General features: G+C 42.0%; 1 protein-coding gene across 5 annotated transcripts in view; it reads left to right on the plus strand.

Moving 5' to 3' along the window:
* Positions 1–334: 334 nt before the first annotated feature.
* Positions 335–19,289, plus strand: part of ZNF609 (zinc finger protein 609) — a 181,280-nt gene continuing 162,325 nt past the window's right edge. For 2 of the 5 annotated variants that reach the window (XM_073618980.1, XM_073618982.1), the window contains exon 1: positions 338–605. The gene's annotated coding sequence lies outside the window, so the exon portion shown is untranslated. Of the gene's footprint in view, positions 606–5,105; positions 5,188–19,289 lie in introns of all 5 variants that reach the window. The other 3 variants (XM_073618981.1, XM_073618983.1, XM_073618984.1) reach the window with 3 other exon arrangements.

A 19,289-nucleotide genomic window follows, 5' to 3' on the forward strand; every position in this document is an offset into this window, starting at 1 on the left:
AACTTGCAATGGAAATGTAATGTAGTGGGATGGGAGTATCGGGTCAGCTCCGGCTGTAATGGCGTGCCTCCGCCCTGCAGACTATAAGAGAGGAGACCGGTGCTCCGGGTATGACGTCCATAATCCGTTCCTAATGCAGAGGCCGGCCTGTCCAGACCTCCCCGAGCAGCACGCCGGTGTCCGCACCTCCTCCACCCCGATACAAAGCTCCAGGCTCACACAAAGCTTCTTGCTCCTCGCACTGCCCAGCCTCCAGCTGCCGTGGGCGTGGCCTACCATCAGAGTAACAACGTCTGGTCGCGGGCCCCCCCCTCCCCTATGGGTGTACTTGTCGACCTCTCGCGCGAAAGGGGGCGGAGATCCCGGTCGGCTCAGTGGGCGTGTCTCCGGCTGCGCCGGAAGCGCTGTCCTCCTCTCGGTCCGTGTCTTGCTGCGGCCTTGTGTGTACGGGGAAGCCTGAAGCTGGAGTAGTCGTCTGCGCGAAATCCGCTGTTTTGGGGGGAGGGCGAAGGGATGGGGGGGAGCCTGGGCCCCGTGTGACCCCCACCTCCGGGGAGCTGTTGTGGGATAGGACAAGATGGAGGACACTTAAGGCCAGAGTGCGGGTGAGTGAGAGACACACGGAATGTTTACGTGCGGAGTCCGGGGATGTGTGTGTGGATGGAGGCTGTGCTGTGTGCGGGGATTCCCTCACACCTCCCCCCACACACAGATCTCCTCATTGTTGCTGTACACACAGTGTGTGTTGTATGTGAGGAGATCACGGGGCATGTGTGGGTGAGGGAGGCTCTCAGCCCCTTGTTGTCTTCTGGGAAGGAGCTTTGTTATCACTGAGGGCCCATGCACATCATTGCATTGGAAAACACTTTAGTATTATAATAATGCACAATTTATACCACACCAACAGTGTGTGCAGCGCTTTACAGTTACAATACAATTCAATACAGGACAAATCTGAGGGCCCTGCGCTGTAGGCGGTGTTTTGAAAATGCATGTTAATGCATGGATAATGCGTTTTGCACGCGTTTTCATCCCTGGTCACCGGGAAAGAATTGGTGTGACTCAAAAAAAAAAAAAAAAAAACGGTTCACCCTGGTGACTTTTGATGCGCTTTCAGAATACGCACGACCTAATAGAAGTTGGTTAAAAATCTCCGCTAAAAATGCTTGTAAAAAGCACATAAACAGGATGTAAACCCACGCTGTGGCTAAGCCCTGGTTCGCATTGGAGCGATTTGACATGTCCAATTGCAGGCCAAATCGGCAATTTCCAGCGTCCGAATCGGTGCGACGCCACATTTGCCGCACTGATTACCAAAAGTAGTTTCTTTACTACTTTAGCGAATTTGGGGTGCGGTTTCCAATGACATCTGTGCAGCACAGATGTCTCTGAAATGGCCCCCGTAGACAAGACTGACATGCGGGAATGAAGTAGTGTGCGTTCAGCTTAACTCGCACTATCTCATTCCCGCTGTCAGTGTGAATCTGGGCTAAAACGCAGTGCAGCGGTGTGAACCCGTCCTTAAACGTCCTGTGTGTTTCCATTGACTATAATGGAAGGTGACTTTTTCAAACAGGGCACTAAAGCTGGCTACTAAGGATGAGCTCCGGCATGTTCGCATGCTGTACATGCCGATCGCGCCAGGAAGTCGGCACAGCGCTAATCACAAGCAGTGAGACATTTCCCGGTGTGCGGCTGCAGAGATTGGGAAATGTCTCACTGCCTGTGATTAGCGCAGCGACTTCCTGGCGGGCTCGACATGCGAACACGCCAGAGCTCATCCTTACTGGCAAGACACTATACAATGTACAATTTTCCTTTAGATTTACCAAAACCATATAATATGCGGTCAAACCTAAACCCTTTCTATTTGTATGCAGTCAGCGAGGCTCTTGCACTACATAGTTGAAGGTAAATCTATAGGAAATTGAACAACAAAAATTGTATAATGTGATTGTGTATTCAGCTTAGGGCCAGTTCACAGATATGCAGTTTGCTTTTGATCCGATTTTGCGTTTTCGACACGTTTTTGATTTTAAAAAAAATTTTTTATGCAAGATGTTTTTGTTGGTAAGTAGATTAAAAACGCATCAAAAAATGCACTACATGTGTTTCCTCAGCATGTTCATTGAAGTTTATTGAACCAAAAACGCACCGTGTTGCATTTAAAAAAGTTTCTGACCCTTTCCAAAAATGCTACGGCTGAAAAATGCATACATGTGAACGTGTCCCATAGGAAACCAGGTTAAATGGACTGTAGTGGGTTTCTGCAAAACCACAAAATACACTAAAAAACGCATAGGTGTGAACCAGGCCTGACGATGCAGGACTTTTCAAAAATGCAGCGCACAGATGTGAACAGTTAGGCTGGGTTCACACATATGCAGCCGCAGTTTTTTGTGTGTTTCTGTTCACCGTTTCAGGCAATACATTTTTTTTTTTTCCTGAAATCGCTTCTGAACCCGACCCAAAAAAACACAGGACCCTTTTAAAACCGCAGCCGCTCCGCACATGTGTGAACCGGCTCCATTGAAAGCCAGTCCGATTCACATGTTCAAATTAGATGCGGTTAAAAACATATCCAATTCTCATAGATATGGTAACCGAGCCTGAGGTTCACACTAGTGCCGCTGCAATTTGATCTCATGTTTAATGTTATTTTGTAGTGCGTTTTTTATGCTTCATGTGTTTTGTTTGTTGTAGGAGACTGGATTTTATACACAAAACTCACGTACATGCATTTTTATCACTATCCCCTGGGAAGCAATTGAAATGTGACTCAAAATGCATTTAGGGCCAGTTCACACCAGATGCAGTTCCGTTTTTTCTGCACCAATACAGTCAGTTCCGGTCAGTTTTCGGTCAGTTTCTGCACCAGAAACTGACTGCATGGTGTGAACTAGAGCCATTGAAATACATGGAAAACACTGTGCATGCATTTTTAGTTCAGAAAAAAAGCGCACAGAACTGGTGTGAACTGACCCTTAGATAACGCCCGATGCATTTTTGGCACATTCCATGAACTATAGGGGAAGGTGTTTTTGTTGTGTTTTTCCAACAGATACAGCAAGCAGAATTTTTGAAAAACGCAGCGTACAGTCAGTTGTGAATGGTTAGGCTCAGGCTAGATTTTTTGTTGTGCTTTTGATGTATTTTTTAAAAATTTTTTGTAGGAGGAGGAGACCTGATTTTATATACAAAACGCTACCAAAAATGCATGTATAAGCATTTTACATGTGTTTAAGGTTTGGTTGACACCAGTGCGTTGCAGTTTGGGTGCTGTGCGATTGTATGTTTTACATGCGGCTGTAGGTGTTCTATTGACATCTATTAGACTGTCAGGACTTTGATGCGCTTTCATGAAAACGCAGAAGTCAATAGGAGTTAGAGCTGCACGATTTTGGATAAAATAAGAATCACAATATTTTTGCTTAGAATAAAGTTCACGATTCTCATTATATGACAATAATTGGCCTAATTTTACTGTTTTTTTTAAATTATTAATTGAAGTGTATTTTTCCCCCAAAAATTGCATTTGAAAGACCGCTGCGCAAATACAGTGTGATATTAAATATTGCAACTACCGCTGTTTTATATATATATATATATATATATATATATATATATATATATATATATATATAATGTTAGGGGGTTCTAAGTAATTTTCTAGCAAAAAATATAGATTTGAATTTGTAAGCAAGTGTCAGAAAAAGGCTTAGTCTTTATACTGACTTCATTTACAGACTGAAGTTCATCCTGTTGATCTAACCAGATGATACATTGGGGTGAATTACTAAAGGAAAGTCCACTTTGCACTACAAGTGCACTTGGAAGTGCAGTCGCTGTAGATCTGAGGGGGACATGCAAAGAATATAAAAACCAGCATTTTAGCTTGCACATGATTGGATAATAAAATCAGCAGAGCTTCCCCTCATTTCAGATTTTCCCCTCAGATCTACAGCGACTGCACTTCCAAGTGCACTTGTAGCGCAGAGTGGATTTGCCTTTAGTAAATTAACCCCAATGCTCCTTTTTATAACTCAGCACTGAGCAATGTTGTCATAAACTTTGACAGCTCTGAGCAGAGAACACTTGTTACATGAATTTTGGAAATGGTGGATTAAGATCGTGAAGGGGGTTGAATCGTGATTACGATTTTTTTTTTTCAAACAATTCGTAGTGCATCTCTAATAGGAGCGCACCTAAAACTGGTATAAATTGCCCTGCATCCAAACTGCAATACACCAGCGTGAACACTGCCTTACATGCATTTCCATTGAAGTCTGTGGGGCCAAAATAGCACATGTGCTTCTTCCAATAGCTCTCTGCATTAATGTGAATGGGCATTATGGAAAATAATGTACTTTCCGTTGTCATGTGATTCTGTGCATCTGAAATTACACTGGTGCCAACCCTGGCCTAAGGTATTATTATAATTATACAGGATTTATATAGCGCTAACAGTTTGCGCAGCGCTTTACAACATGAGGGCAGACAGTACAGTTTCAATACAGGAGGAATTAGAGGGCCCTGCTCATTAGAACTTACTATCTAGGAGAGGATTTAAAGGGGGGGTAATTTTTATGTGCTTTTTCTCTGCTGAGAAGATGTGTTTTAGTGCAGCAAAAGCGCACCGGTGTGAACAGGGCCTAAGGTGGCCTGCTATGTGATCTGCCTCTCTGGATCCTCTTGTTATGTGTACTTTGTTTATAGATCGCATGAATGTTTACAAGCACAAGAATAACCATCTTTATTAAGCCAACGTTTACATCAGTGCTGTTGTGTGATCACGCGTCTTTTAGTGCATTTTATATCATGCTTTTGTTTTGGCCAATCACTAGCACTATCTGCTTTTGACATCATTGTTAATAGGAGAAAAAGACTGTGAAGCACAAAACTGCACCAAAAACACATGTACATGCATTAAAGTGTATGGAGCCAAAAGAAGTCTCAAAAATTGCAGATGTGAATGGGCACCATAGAAAATAACATTTCTATTGTTACGCATAACCAACCGCTCTAGCGTAAGCGGGTCATATAGCTATGGGGGGGTAGAGTATGTCTGACATTTTTCATTGTCAGAATGTTTGTTCGTTTTTCAGATCATTACTGGAGTCAAATCAACATTCATTTTTGGCTGCAGTGACGAGAAAATTTGAAGCAGAACGATGGAAAACATTTCTTGTATGTACAAATTTCATATAGTATGTGTTTTTTGTTCTGTAAAATCCATTCAGTCCAAAAATGAATGTTAAAAGCAAAACAAAATCTTGAACTACTTTCAAACGCCGTTCTAATTTTTGTACAAAATTCTACTATTGTATACCCAGCTTAATTCTCAAATCTGATAGGATTCTTCTGGAAAGTATTGTTACCCTGGTGTGTGAGCTTGGTGAATTGAGCCCTCTATACTTTGTTACGTGTTTTGTCTTCAGTTCGGAATGTTGTGCCAAGCTATTAGATGTGTTTTCTTTACATATTGATAAAGAGTATAGCCAGTTCAGAAGTTTTTTTATTCCTTTGAGAAATTGTTTGCAGCTGTTGAAGCGTTAAGGTCACATTCACTCCTAAGCATTTTGTGAATGCACGCAAAAATGTCTTTTTTGCGCTCGTTTACGAAAGGTGCAAAAAATGCGCATTGCGCTTTTGATGCCATTCATTGTAAATTACATCCCTTAGCGCAGCAAGCAGGCATGCATTTCTCCATGCAGAAAAATGCTTGACAATTGTGTCAAAACACACTGTGCTACCTTGGCCGTGTGTAGGCTAGTCCATTGAAATGAATTGGCTGCACTATGCGTTTAGCGTAAAAACACAATTTTTAAATGCATTCAAGAAACTCTTCAGTGAGAAAGGGGCATAAAGCGTGCCTAAATCCTTAGACCTGGCCATACACCAGTGGCTGAATTTTTTTATTTTTGGAACATTTGTGTTTTTTTATTTTTTAAGTACAGTACTGCTGCTTATGTGTTAGAGCTGCACGATTCTGTGAAAAATGAGAATCGCGATTCTTTTGCTTAGAATACAGATCACGATTCTCTCACGATTCTTTAAAATGGTTAAATTTAAAAGAGAAAAATCAGCTGTAGATGGCGCATGCGCAATCAACACGCCGCTCGCTACCGATGCTCGGGGCTGGTTATTCATTTAATACAGCAAGGGGCGGATGCTTTTCTCAAACCATACATCCACCCCTTTGAGAAAAGCATCCGCCCCTTGCTGTCTTTATAACCATATATACATCTGCCCCTTTGAGAAAAGTATCCGCCCCTTGCTGTATTAAATAACCAGCCCCGAGCATTGGGAGTGAGCGGCGTGTTGATTGTCCAGGCCGGCACTATGCTCTATGCTGACTGACGTCAGTTCCTGTTGCTGAAGTCAGTTATGATATCGGCGCCATTTGCGTTCCATGCTGCTTCCGTGCTTCCGACTGGGAGATCCGGAAAATCTAGCTAATCCAGCTTGCAGATCGCGCGCGGGGGGGGGGGGGGGGGGGGGGGTGAATCGAAATTGCGATCTTATATACGATTAATCGTGCAGCTCTATTATGTGTATACAAATGAATACCAGGAAAACAAAATCATGGGATTTGTGATAGGGATCAATTGTTTTATATGTATTACACACACAGGAACATTATGGGGTTGATTTACTAAAATTGAAAAGTGCAAAATTTGGTGCTGCTCTGCATAGAAACCAATCAGCTTCCAGGTTTTATTGTCAAAGCTGAAGTTAGAAGCTGATTGGCTACCATGTACAGCTTTTTAGTAAAAAAAACAATTGCACTTGTTTACTACACTGCTTTTGGAAACTAGGTGTCATTCAGTTGGGGTTTATGTGTACTTTACATTTACACGTGCTGAACCTGAGATGTTTTATAGTCTTAAGTAGTCCAAGTGGTGTAATAGTTGTTAATGTGGATAAGCTAATCCCAGCCTATGGTTGTTTGGCTGATACAACAGTCATGTGCATGTTTGTGTAACAATAGCAGTTGAGATTTTTCTGAATGTTAAAATGCATTGCATCCTGGGACGACCCTTGCCATACGAGACGATTGGCTGTTTTTGTTATGAGGTTTTGAATGATTTTCTTGGCAGAAACATATTGCTGAAGCATTTTTTTTTAGCTGCAGTTAGCACTAATATTGTTGATAACAGAGGCTGTCTGGAAAACTAAATGAGAAAGCCCACCAGCTCAGCAGGAAAAGACCCTGGTGTGTAAATCATGTTTTACAGTCAGCTGAATGGCTGAGTATTAACAGTTCGTTGTATGGATAGGTACCCATATGCATAAACAGACTCTGTAAAGCTGACCATAGATAGAGGGTTTTTTTTTTCCTGCAAGAAAATCACTCAATTCCCCCATTAACACAGTGTTGATGGTGGAATCCTTCCTGCAGTTATTGTGTTCTCCCAGCGGGGGGAGTTGTCCCTGCCGGGAAAAGACAGTGATTACTGCTAGCAGCTGTAATAGCCACTAGCAATAATCGCATCTAAAATCCAACAGGCTGGTTGTACCCAAGTTGATTGATCGATCAACTTGGGTACATTCAGTCTTGCCCATACATGGTTGATTTCTCTGCTGAACAGGCTGAGATTCGAACGGTCTATGGCCTGCTTAAGGCGCTGTATAGTAGAATTCCTCTGGGAGCTAATTACATTTGAACCTTGACCTAAGACCAGTGACCGAAACCTGATGAAACAGAAGATTTGATTGGTTGCAAAGAGAGAAAACAGCTGCTAGATATCTTCCAATGGTTTTTGTGTCTATGCATGGTTAACTAATCCGTCTGTTGTGGACATTTTCAAATACTCCTATTTGCTATATTGTAGGAACCCAATCAAATGCATTTTTCTACTCTGTAAAGTAAGGTACAGCAGTTTTTACCAGAAAGAGCTACACCATCTGATCTGTTAGCCCTGTGATAAGGGTAGTGTTGCATGTCACCAGTAGCCTGCCTTTAATATGGGGGTGTTTGAGTTTTTCATGTAATAGTTGGCTGTCTCCTTATAGCGGAGTTCCACCCAAAAGTGGAACTTCCGCTTTAAGGCCTCCTCCCCGCCTCCTGTTTTGTGAAACGGCGCTTTTGGGGAGGAGGGGGGAGCAGGTACCTGCTCCCACTTCTATTCCGGTCTTCTAGGCGACTGGAAGCAGAAGTTCTCCCTCTTGAAGTCTTCTGGGACTTATGACAGGTCCTAGAAGTCTTCGGGGCCAGTCACAGACCGCAGCGCCGCATGCGCAGTGGGCACCTGGTTGTGAAGCTGCAAGCTGTCACAGCCGGGTGCCCATAGTAGAGATGCCGGAGCTGCCGAGGCAGGACACAGGGAGAACATGGCTGCGAGAGTACACAGCTGGACTGTGGGACAGGTGAGTGGCCGTTTATTAAAAGTCAGCAGCTACACCTTTTCCATTTTAAGATGAACCCTGTAACATGGCACATCTTGGGTGTTACAAAGCTCTTATCTTTCATAACAGCAGTGTAAGCAGGACAGTGCCATTGGCAGAAGATATGTATCTCTTTGTTACAGTTTTGTCATAAGCGTAAGTGTATATCTGTTTACTTGGTTTAATTTTTTGGGGGCCTTTATTTTACTTTCATTTGTGTTCTTAAATATTCTATTGATTTTTATGGATTTGAAGATCATATAGGGTCATTCATCGGTGCCCTTTCACAAAAACGTATTCATTTCTTGCAAACACACAAGGGTCCGTTTAAATAGAAATCCGGTAACCCACCACTGGTTTTCAGGCTGTGGGAGGAAAGCAGAGCGCTGGATAAAACATGCAGGTATTGAAAATGACGAGAGTAGATGATGGTGTACCAACATCCCTATTTTATACAAATAGAGAGAACCCTCATAGTGGGACTTTTAAGGCACCAAATGGGAGTACATTAGTAGAAAGAAAAGATTGGAAAGGTTATTGAAAGTTTACAAATTCTTTATTGTTACACAACAATTGCAAAAAAACTGACCATACATAAAAATAGTTGGCTGCTAGGACTAGATACATTTATATTGGCAAAAAAGTCGCCCAACAAAGAATGATGATGGAAAACACCCAACGTGTTTCGTAAATTAATTTTCCTTTTGAGGGGTGCATGAACATGATCAAAAGGGAACAATTTGCTTTCTTTTGAGATGGTAAATGCGTCTAGAGGAAATACCCAAAGTTTTAAAATAAGCTGCAAATTGTCAACTGAGTGTCACCAGGGGGCGCAAGGGGTCAGTGCCAGAGCAGCGATCCAAAGGGGTCAGGTGGTTTCAGTATAAAAGTAAATATCACATGTGCAAAATCTGAAATATCCACCCACAGCCAGGAATGCTTGGGGATGCTTCAATTATAGGGTCACTGAAAAGTAATGAGGCGATATTATAACATATGACGTATGGATCTGTTGCATTATCTGGATGCAGTTTCCATATAGTCAGACACCATGCAGTAATCATGATGTATTTGTCCATAAGGGTATGGATCCACATTTTATAGATAGACAAGTCCAGTGGAGTGGGGTCTGTCTCAGGATTGTATCCATATATTGTGGCTGTCTGAGCAGCATATTTTTAATATGTATTGTCAGTTTTTGTAATTTTTGGGTAACAATAAAGAATCTGTAAACTTTTAGTAACCTTTCCAATCTTTTCTTTCTACTAATGTACTCTTTGACTTGGTGCCTTAAAAGTCCCACTATGAGGGTTCTCTCCATTTGTAAACATGCAGGTATTGTAAGAATTGTAGCCATAACAGCATGTGGCAAGATAACTGTGCTAACCATGTTAAAGCGGACCTTGCAGTAAAAATAAAAGGTTTACTTAATACTTTGGGGTATGCTCCCCAACATAAATAGAATAAAGCAGTAGAAAAAAAGTTATTTAAAAAAAAAAAAACACATCCTGACGCTCTCTCCTAGTACCCAGGTTAAGGTAGAATCGCCATTCTTCTGGCAAGATTCTAGGGAATGTTAACTATCTCACATATTTTTTTTTTTTTTTTTTTTAAAGCTGCTATTTGAGGAAGGAACCCTGATATATTAAACAGAGTGCAAAGTCGTCTTTATGTGCTAATTTGATATCCTTCATTTTTTTTTTGTCAGTTCCTAAGAGATGGCAGTGTAATGTGAAGCCATAGCAGTCTAAGAAAGGGTTCAAGATTTAAGCTGGCCTTAAATTGCTCGAATTTTGGCTGAATCTTGCTTAATCGGCCAAAATTCAAGCTGTGGGTGGCCCTGTCTACACTTCCCGGCTCAACAAACTGCAAATGCAAAATTTTCTAATCAGTGACTGCATTTAGTCAGATGCAGTGACTGTTTGGGTATTCAGACAGCCATGGTTGCTGCGTCTGTCTGAATGTGAAATTTGACAGGGAGACGACTTTTGTTTAGCATGGATGGGAGAATCCTGGGTTTTCCTGCACACTGGACAAGAGAAATCTAAATGTTTATGGCTAGCCCTAGGCCTCGTTCACACTGGGTGTATTGGTATGTATGCCTATGTGAGGCTGTTTGCATATGCATGGAAATACATAGATGTCCTTGCGTCCCCGTGCAGGCAGTCCCATTGATGACAGTTAGGATGCGTCTGCTTCACGGACACAGCTGCTGCTCCCAATTTGACATCCATGTGGGCGATCATGCGTTTTCCTAAATTCTGCCAGTTTGAGCATGCATAGTCCTGTGCATCACTGTGTGGGTAAATACTAGCCCTCCACGGACGTACGGTTTTAGTACACCTCGTGTAAACAAGGCCTTAGACACCCGTACTTTTTAGTTAATGCTCTAAAACTTCCATCTTTATTTTTTAGTCTCATGTAATTCTGTAATGAGATGCTGTAATACGATGAAGTTTCATTGTGTGACAACGAACAACTGAAAGATAGGCTTTTCTTGAATTGAGACGCCGCTGATTTTAATTTGCCTCACTGAATATAAGATATCCTTAGTAGGAAAAGGCTGAACATGCAAATTACATGACTGTTTATTTTAATAATCTCATTCTGTTTGACTTGTACATGTGTATCTTTCTCAGTTTTCATTATACAATGCCTTAACATTTCCAGTTTTTTAAAATGTCTAGCATATTGATCACGTTACTATTGTGCTGAGGTCTCCAAGGGTTCATGTACATATAGCTACCACACTAAATACAATATCTATGTACACATTATTACTATATGCAAGATGCTTCTCTTCACAAGCGTGTGTAACATGATGTCCAGTATGTATGTGATTGTTTTTTGTTTTCTCCAATTTCAGAAGCACTAAGTGGGTGTGTAATTACATTTGGAGTTCATATGGATAAGTAAACTTCTCCAGGGTGCATTCATACGGATGCTCAGCCCTGTACAGAGCTGCTTATTTTTATTTTTTTGTACTAGCATTAAGACACAGCTGTACAGACTCCACATACACATACACCCCCCCCGACAGGTTCATGGACTGATACGGGTTCGTGCGCCTGTCCTTGTGTACCTGTCAAACTTGGCTTTGGGGCTGAATCGGCACAGCCAGTCTGTGTCCATTAACTTATATTTTGCAGTACGCAGCTCAGCACTAGTACAGAAAAATAAACAAGGGGCTGAGCACTAGTGTGAATGAGCTCTTATTTACACATTAGATATTTGACACAAAAATTGAACCCTCTTGTGGAAAGGGAGCAGTAAAAAGTTTATCGATTTAGATGCAAACACTTTGTGTCAGTTGTTTAAAGTGGTTGTAAACCCTCACATATACCCAATGAATTGGGCAGCCTCAGATGATACACATAGATGAAACAAATCCTCTTACATTGGTTTTACTTGTTTATCTGCAGTCTTCTCTACCCATTCAAAAGGGCAGAAAAGTGTTAAAATCTTTCTTCATCTGTCAAGAGCACAGAGGAGGGGGCGGAGGGGCGGCAGTAACTGTGTGGGAGCTGATTGGAGGAAAGGCAACCCACCCCCTCCGCACAGAAGAACTGTGTTCTGAATAGACTAGCTTCGTTCTGAGCTCTCTCTCCATCCAAATTTATCTAATGTGTCGAGAAAACTTCTCAGAAGTGACTCATGCTGATAACAGAGGAACAAAGCACCAGAGAGAAATGACACTTAGAGCTTTGGAGAGAGAGAGAAGTAAACACTACAGATATATGCTGTAAGCCTGGTACACACAGGTCTAATATCAGCCGGTTGTGCTCGGTTCAACAGAAACCGGGCGACATTTGGCCCGTGTGTACGGCAGCCTGTCTGACAGAAGCCGGCCGAACGATTGGCTTCTATAGAATGGGCATGCCAGAAAAACATCTGCTGATTGGCATCCGAACAGCACTCACAGCCACTGACCGGTGTGTTCGGGTGGGGCAGCTGGGTAGTCCTCCTGTCAAAACACAATAGCTTGCGAGGAGATCTCTGTACTAACATCACATAGTACAGAGACCTCCTCGTGAGCTCCATAATTTTGTATAGTGTTTCCAGGCATTAGTAATTGCCAGAATATTTATCAATTCAGTCACATACCTAGCACTGGATACTGTATGGTAAACACGACTAATATGGCAATAATTACTGTTAAGCTGGTCATCGATGTTTCGAATCTCGGCCAGTTAAACAGGGACCGCCAGAGATTCGATCCATGTATGGGCTTGGCTAATTGTACCCAAGTTGATCCATCGATCGGCTTGGGTACTACCAGCATGTCAGATTTCTAGCATGCGATTATTGCCAATGGCTTTAGTCACTAGCAATAATCGCGGTGTTCTCCCTGCAGGGGTGCCCCCCGCTGGGAGAACACAATAGCTTAGTGGGAGGGATTCCCTCATCAACACTGACTGTGTTAATGGGGAACAGAGCGATTTTCTTTCCTGCAACCCGTGGTTGCAGGAAAGAAAATTGCATCATCTATGGCCCTCCTTTTTCACTCTCCTAAGATCTACAGTGTTTTTGTTGAACTTGGATGTAAGAATGACCATGGACAAGACACTTTTGGAAAGATTTGACTAATAATTTTTGAATATTCACAGAATTTTGAATGAACACAAAAAAATTTCAGCATTCTGGGTACGTTACTGATTATTGATGAATGAAGAAGTTGGAGTCTATGCTCTTCCAAAATGATTGAAGTTGGAAATCCACTTTCTGCACACAATCTTTTTTTTCCAAGTTAGGACTGCAAATAATTGTTTAACACACATTGCTGAAAGATTAAGCAATTACCCTAAAACCATGTTCTCTGCATTCTTTTACCTATATAAAAAATATTCCTTTAAAGTTCCTAGAATATTCATTGAATTCACATCTTCTGAGAAAGAAATGATTTAGTCTATAGCCAGTATCTGTCTTGAATGTAATCGGCCATCTCATTTCATGTGTTATATATTCACTTCTATAGATTATTTTTTTTCTCTGGACTAATCCTACAATGAAGGAAAAAAGTACTTGATCCCCTGCTGATTTTGTATGTTTGTCCATTGACAAAGAATTGATCAGTCTAATATTAATAGTACGTTTGTTTTAACAGTGAAAGACAGAATAACAACAAAAATACCCAGAATTTTTTTTACAAAAAGTTCTAAATTGATTTGCATTTTAATGATTGAAATAAGTATATGATCCCCTATCAATCAGCAAGATTTCTGGCTCCCAGGCTCTTCTATACAGGCAACGAGCACTCTCTTACTTCTCTCAGCTTGTTACCTGTATAAAAGACACACAGAAGCAATCAGATTCCAATCTCTCCACCATGGCCAAGACTAAAGAGCTGTCCAAGGATGTCAGGGACAAGATTGTAGACCTACACAAGGCTGGAATGGGCTACCAGACCATCGCCAAGCAGCTTGGTGAGAGGGTGACAACAGTTGGTGGGATTATTCGCAAATGGAAGAAACATAAAATAACTGTCAATCTCCCTCAGTCTGGGGCTCCATGCAGGATCTCACCTAATGGAGTTTCAGTGATCATGAGAATGGTAAGGAATCAGCTCAGAACTACACGTGAGAATCTTGTCAATGATCTCAAGGCAGCTGAGACTATAGTCACCAAGAAAACAATTGGTAACACGCTACCTATTGAAGGACTAAAAATCTGCAGCACCTGCAATGACCCCGTGCTCAAGAAAGCACATGTACAGGCCGGTCTGAAGTTTGCTAATAAACATCTGAATGATTCAGAGGAGAACTGGCTAAAAGCGCTGTGGCCAGATGAGACCATCAAGTTGATGCTGTTTGGCATCAACTCAACTCGCTGTGTTTGGAGGAGGAGGAATGCTGCCTATGGCCCCAAGAACACTATCCCCCCCCATCAAACATGGAGGTGGAAGCAATATGATTTGGGGGTGTTTTTTTTGCTAAGGGGACAGGACAACTTCACCGCATCAAAGGGACGATGGACGGGGCCTTGTACCGTCAAATCTTGGGTGAGAACCTCCTTCCTTCAGCCACGGGATTGAAAATGGGTCGTGGATGGGTATTCCAGCATGACAATCAGTGGCGGCTGGTGGGTTTTTTTGGGGGGGAGGGGGTATGGCAAACAGCCCCCCCCCGTGTCGTCCTGAGGCCCAAGCCCACCCTTTTTTAAAGCCTATTAGAACCTCTGGCTCTAATCACGTGCTTGAAAGAAAGATAAGAAAAACAAACTTTTGGAATCCATGCGTCCGGCGCCCTGCATGTAGATTAGGGGGCCGGATGCATGAATAGGGAGGGGGGCGCCCGTGCGCCCCTAACAGACGGGCCACCACTAATGACAATGACCAAAAACACAGGGCCAAGGCAACAAAGGAGTGGCTCAAGAAGAAGCACATTAAGGTCCTGGAGTGACCTAGCCAGTCCCCAGACCTTAATCCCATAGAAAATATGTGGAGGGAGCTGAAGGTTCAAGTTACCAAATGTCAGACTGGAAATCTTAATGACTTGGAGATGATCTGCAAAGAGGAGTGGGACAAAATCCCTCCTGAGATGTGTGCAAACCTGGTGGCCAACTACAAGTAACGTCTAACCTCTGTGATTGCCAACAAGGGGTTTTGCCACCAAGTACTAAGTCATGTTTTGAAAAGGGGTCAAATACTTATTTCACTCATTAAAATGCAAATCAATTTATAACTTTTTTGAAATGCGTTTTCCTTGTTTTTTTTGTTCTCTCTCCCACTGTTAAAATAAACCTACCATTAAAATCCTAGACCGATCATTTCTTTGTCAGCGGACACATGTCCAAAATCAGCAGGGGATCAAATACTTTTTTCCTTCATTGTAATTCTTTCCTTGCATGTGGAAAATGTCCCTTATGTTGCACTGATCAAGGGCCAAAGCATCCCTCAGTAGAGCCACTCACTCACTGGCTCTAGGATTAGACATGGGAACCCCCTCCATCCCCCACTCGATTGTCTAGGCTCTCCTCTCTTTCATCCATAGCATCTGCAGTAGTAGATTGGGTTACAACAATAATACTGCTATCAAAGAGGCTGCAGCTGCCCCAGCCCCCTCACTCCACCCGGTTTCCCTTCTTGTATTGCTTCCATTCTTCATGCTCCCCTATTCTCCCTCTTCCCTTTTCTTCCTTTCACATCCCTCTCCCTGTTTTCCTAGTAACTAATTCTCCATATCACACCTCCCCCTTCATTTTTCCCCCATACTCTTCTCTGCTCCAGTAAACTGCTCTCCATACCTCAGCACACTGTAACCTATATTTATATAAGAAAGCTGGTAATGTTCTTGCAGTGGGTGATTCAAGGACATCGAAGAGGTGCAGCACATCTTGACACATGCCAGGAGTCTTTGTGTGCATCGGGCTTGGGCATAAGGAAAAAGAACCGTCTTTTGTTCTATATCTGGTGGGTTAATTGTGCCCACTGTTAACTTTAGATTCCCGTATTTTACCTCTTGGATGTGCAAATACTGTATATTTTGGCCCCGATCTGTAAAGTAATCTAAAATTTGTTTACTTACGAAAGTGAATCTTGGTTCACATATTCATTGTGCTCTACTATTTTTAGCAATAAAGCCCTTGCTCTGATTGTAAACATGCCAGAACATATGCTTTTCTTGCGCTGTGTTCCTTTAGGATTTTTTTTTTACAGCACTGTATGTTCTGGTTTTAAATAATACAACTTAGAACTGAGTGAAGTGGGCATCCATCGATGGCATCAAAATGATAAATTAGGCTGCTAATAAAACAGTTGCTCTGAAAATAATATGGATACACGATTTGTATTTTTTGCAGGCCCTGTGGTTTTCCTTATCAGCTTGGGTGATCTGTGGCTATAACGTGCGCGTGATGATGATTTTGTTGCTTTCTCTATGGGCTTAAGTAAGTTAATATGTTAATATGGAACTTCACCCAAAAGGGGAAGTTGTACCCCCCCGCCCCACCTTCTCTGCCACGTGTGCAAATAATTTTTTTTTCTGGTCGGATCGCTGAAATCTTCCCCCAAATTTTTTTTTAGACTTCAGCTTGATGCTTCTTGCCATTATCTTGATCCTCCACTAAAAAACAACCCAAAAACAATTCTCCTACTCCTGACATGCATGAGGGGATGCCACGTTTGTATTTGTGGTTTGTACCCATAGTCATGCCGAGAAACAATAGTGTGCATTTTGCCTTCGGAGAGGTTGATTAATCAAATCTAATTATGATTGGCTGCCACAGTGATCATGTAATTCGGGGTCCATCCTACTAGCTTCCAATCGTCACTCTTTGAGCAGTGACACATATATGTGGAGGCATGAAATAAGACCCACCTTCTGGCTTCCACATACAGTGCGTTCATAAAGTAATCAGACCCCTTCAGTTTTTTCAGTGTTATGTTGCAGCCTCATACTACAGTTTCAATTCTTTTTTTTTTTTTCTCATTCATCTACACTCAGTACCTCATAATGGCAAAGTGAAAACTGAATTTTAGAATGTCTGTGAACCTATTAAAAAAAAAAAAAAAACTGAAATCACATGTACTTAAGTATCCAGACCCTTTACTCAGTACTTTTGTTGACGCTCCTTTGGCAGCAATTACAGCCTTGAGTCTTTTCGGTATGATGCCACAAGATTTGCACACCTGCCATTCTTTGCAAATCCTCTCAAGCTCAGTCAGGTTGGATGTGGACTGTTGGACAGCCACTTTCAGGTCTCTCCAGAGATGTTCAATAGGGTTCAAACCAGTGCTGTGGCTGGGCCCCTCTAAGACATTATTCACAGAGTTTTCCCCAAACCCCCCCTGTGTTGTCTTGGCTGTGTGCTCAGGATCGTTGTCATGTTGGAAGGTGGACCTTTCTGCCCAGTCTGAGGTCCCGAATACTGTGGAATAGGTTTTCATTGAGGATATCTCTGTACTTTGCTCCATTCAGCTTTCCCTCAACTCTGCCTAGTCTTCCAGGCCTTGCAGCTGAAAAACTCACCCACAGCATTATTCTGCCACCACAATGCTTCACTGTTTGGATGGTATTGGGCAGGTGATGAGCAGTGCCTGGTTTCCTCCAGATTATACAGTTTAGAACTGAGGCCTAACAGTTCAATCTTGGTTTCATCAGACCAGAGATTCTAGTTTCTCACAGTCTGAGAGTCCATCATGTGCTTTTTTGCAAACTCCAAGCAGGCTTTCATATGTTTTGCATAGTAGCTTCCATCTAGCCACTCTGCTTTTAAAGCCCAGATTGGTGGAGGCCTGCAGTGATGTTATCTTTCTGGAACTTTGTCCCATCTCCACACAGGATCCTTGGAGCTCAGTCAGAGTGACCATTGGGTTCTTTTAATAAGGCCCCAGTCCCCCGATTGCTCAGTTTGGCCAAGTGACCAGCTCCTGGAGGAATCCTGGTTGTGCCAAACTTCTTTTTTTTTTTTTTTTTTTTTTTCTTTAGCCTTCCCCAGGTCTGTGCCTTGCAATAATCATGTCTGTGAGCTCTGCAGACAGTTCCTTTGACCTCATGGCTTTTGCTCTGATACAGTATGCATTGCTCAGATACAGTATGCCTTGCGTGAGGGCTTTTCTAGGGAGGTGTGTGTGCCTTTCCAAATCATGTCCAATCAATTTATTTTTCCACCGGTGGACTCCATTCAAGGTGTAGAAACATCTCAACAACAATCAAGAGAAGTGGGGAGGCACATGAGCTAAAATGTGGTGTTGCAAAGGGTCTGGATACTTATTCCAATGTGATATTTCAGTTTTTCCTTTTTCAAACATTTGCAAAAATTTCTAAAATTCAGTTTTCACTTTGTCATTATGAGGTACCGAGTGTAGCTTAATGAGGGAAAAAATAAATTTAAACAAGGTTAATATCAGGCTGTAACATAACAAAATTGAAAAAGATGAAGTGGGTCTGAATACTTTATAAATGCACCGTACATGTGTATTGATGGCAGGAAGGGGTTATTACTGAGTGATTGCATATATAAATGGTGCAGCACTATTCTCATACAATCCACTCCACTGTAAGTGCAATGTATCATACTTAGTCTCGGTTCACACTGGAAATGGCTGTGGATCGGACAGGAACGCTGTGCATCTCCGTTTCAGGGAATAGTCAGGGCTGAATCTTTGCCTGAATTCGGCCCTGAAATGGAGCCAAAGACGCACAACGTTTCTGAGCAGTTGCAGTGTGCTCCGCAGCCGCCCCGGAGATATGTGAACCGGCTCAATAGAGAGCCCGTCACATTCTTCTGCTTTGTGAATTGAATGCTGGGAAACCTGCATCCAATTTGCATGGGTGTGAACCCAGCCTAAATGGATCTGTGACTTGATGAAATAAAAATTGAAAAGTACAATAAAATAAAACCTAGTAGGAGGGAGGAGCCCAGCCCTGAATCGTTAGGTGATTACTAAGGCTGCATTCACACCTGAGCATTTTGAAGCTCCAAAACGCTGGAGGGGGAAAAAAAAAAATCGGTGATTATCTATGGAAATGGTTCTCTCCACTCCAAATCGCCTGAAGCTCAAACAAGTTCTGGAGCTTTTGTTGTCGCTCAAATCGGGCAGATTTGGGCATTTTTTAGTGCGTTTTTATTCCCATAGGAATGAATGGAAACGCGCCAATCGTGCATTTTTGTGCGTATGCGCACATTTTGTGGTGCATTTTTTTGCGTTTTTTTTTTTTTTTTTTTCTGCTCAAATGAAAAATGTAAGAAATAAAATAGTATTAATATATGAATAAATGTAAAATAAATACACAAATAACTAAAAATCATACATAAGTAAAATAAATTAATAATATGTAGTAATACGTTAAATAATCTCTAACCTTAAAAAAATATTATTATTAATAATACTATGACATATATGATATGATATGCAATACCTAGTAACAAATGATGCAACAGATAATGGTTTTCTCTATTGT

Source organism: Aquarana catesbeiana, linkage group LG03, assembly GCF_042186555.1.
Source record: "Aquarana catesbeiana isolate 2022-GZ linkage group LG03, ASM4218655v1, whole genome shotgun sequence".
In the NCBI taxonomy this organism is placed as follows: Eukaryota; Metazoa; Chordata; class Amphibia; order Anura; family Ranidae; genus Aquarana; species Aquarana catesbeiana.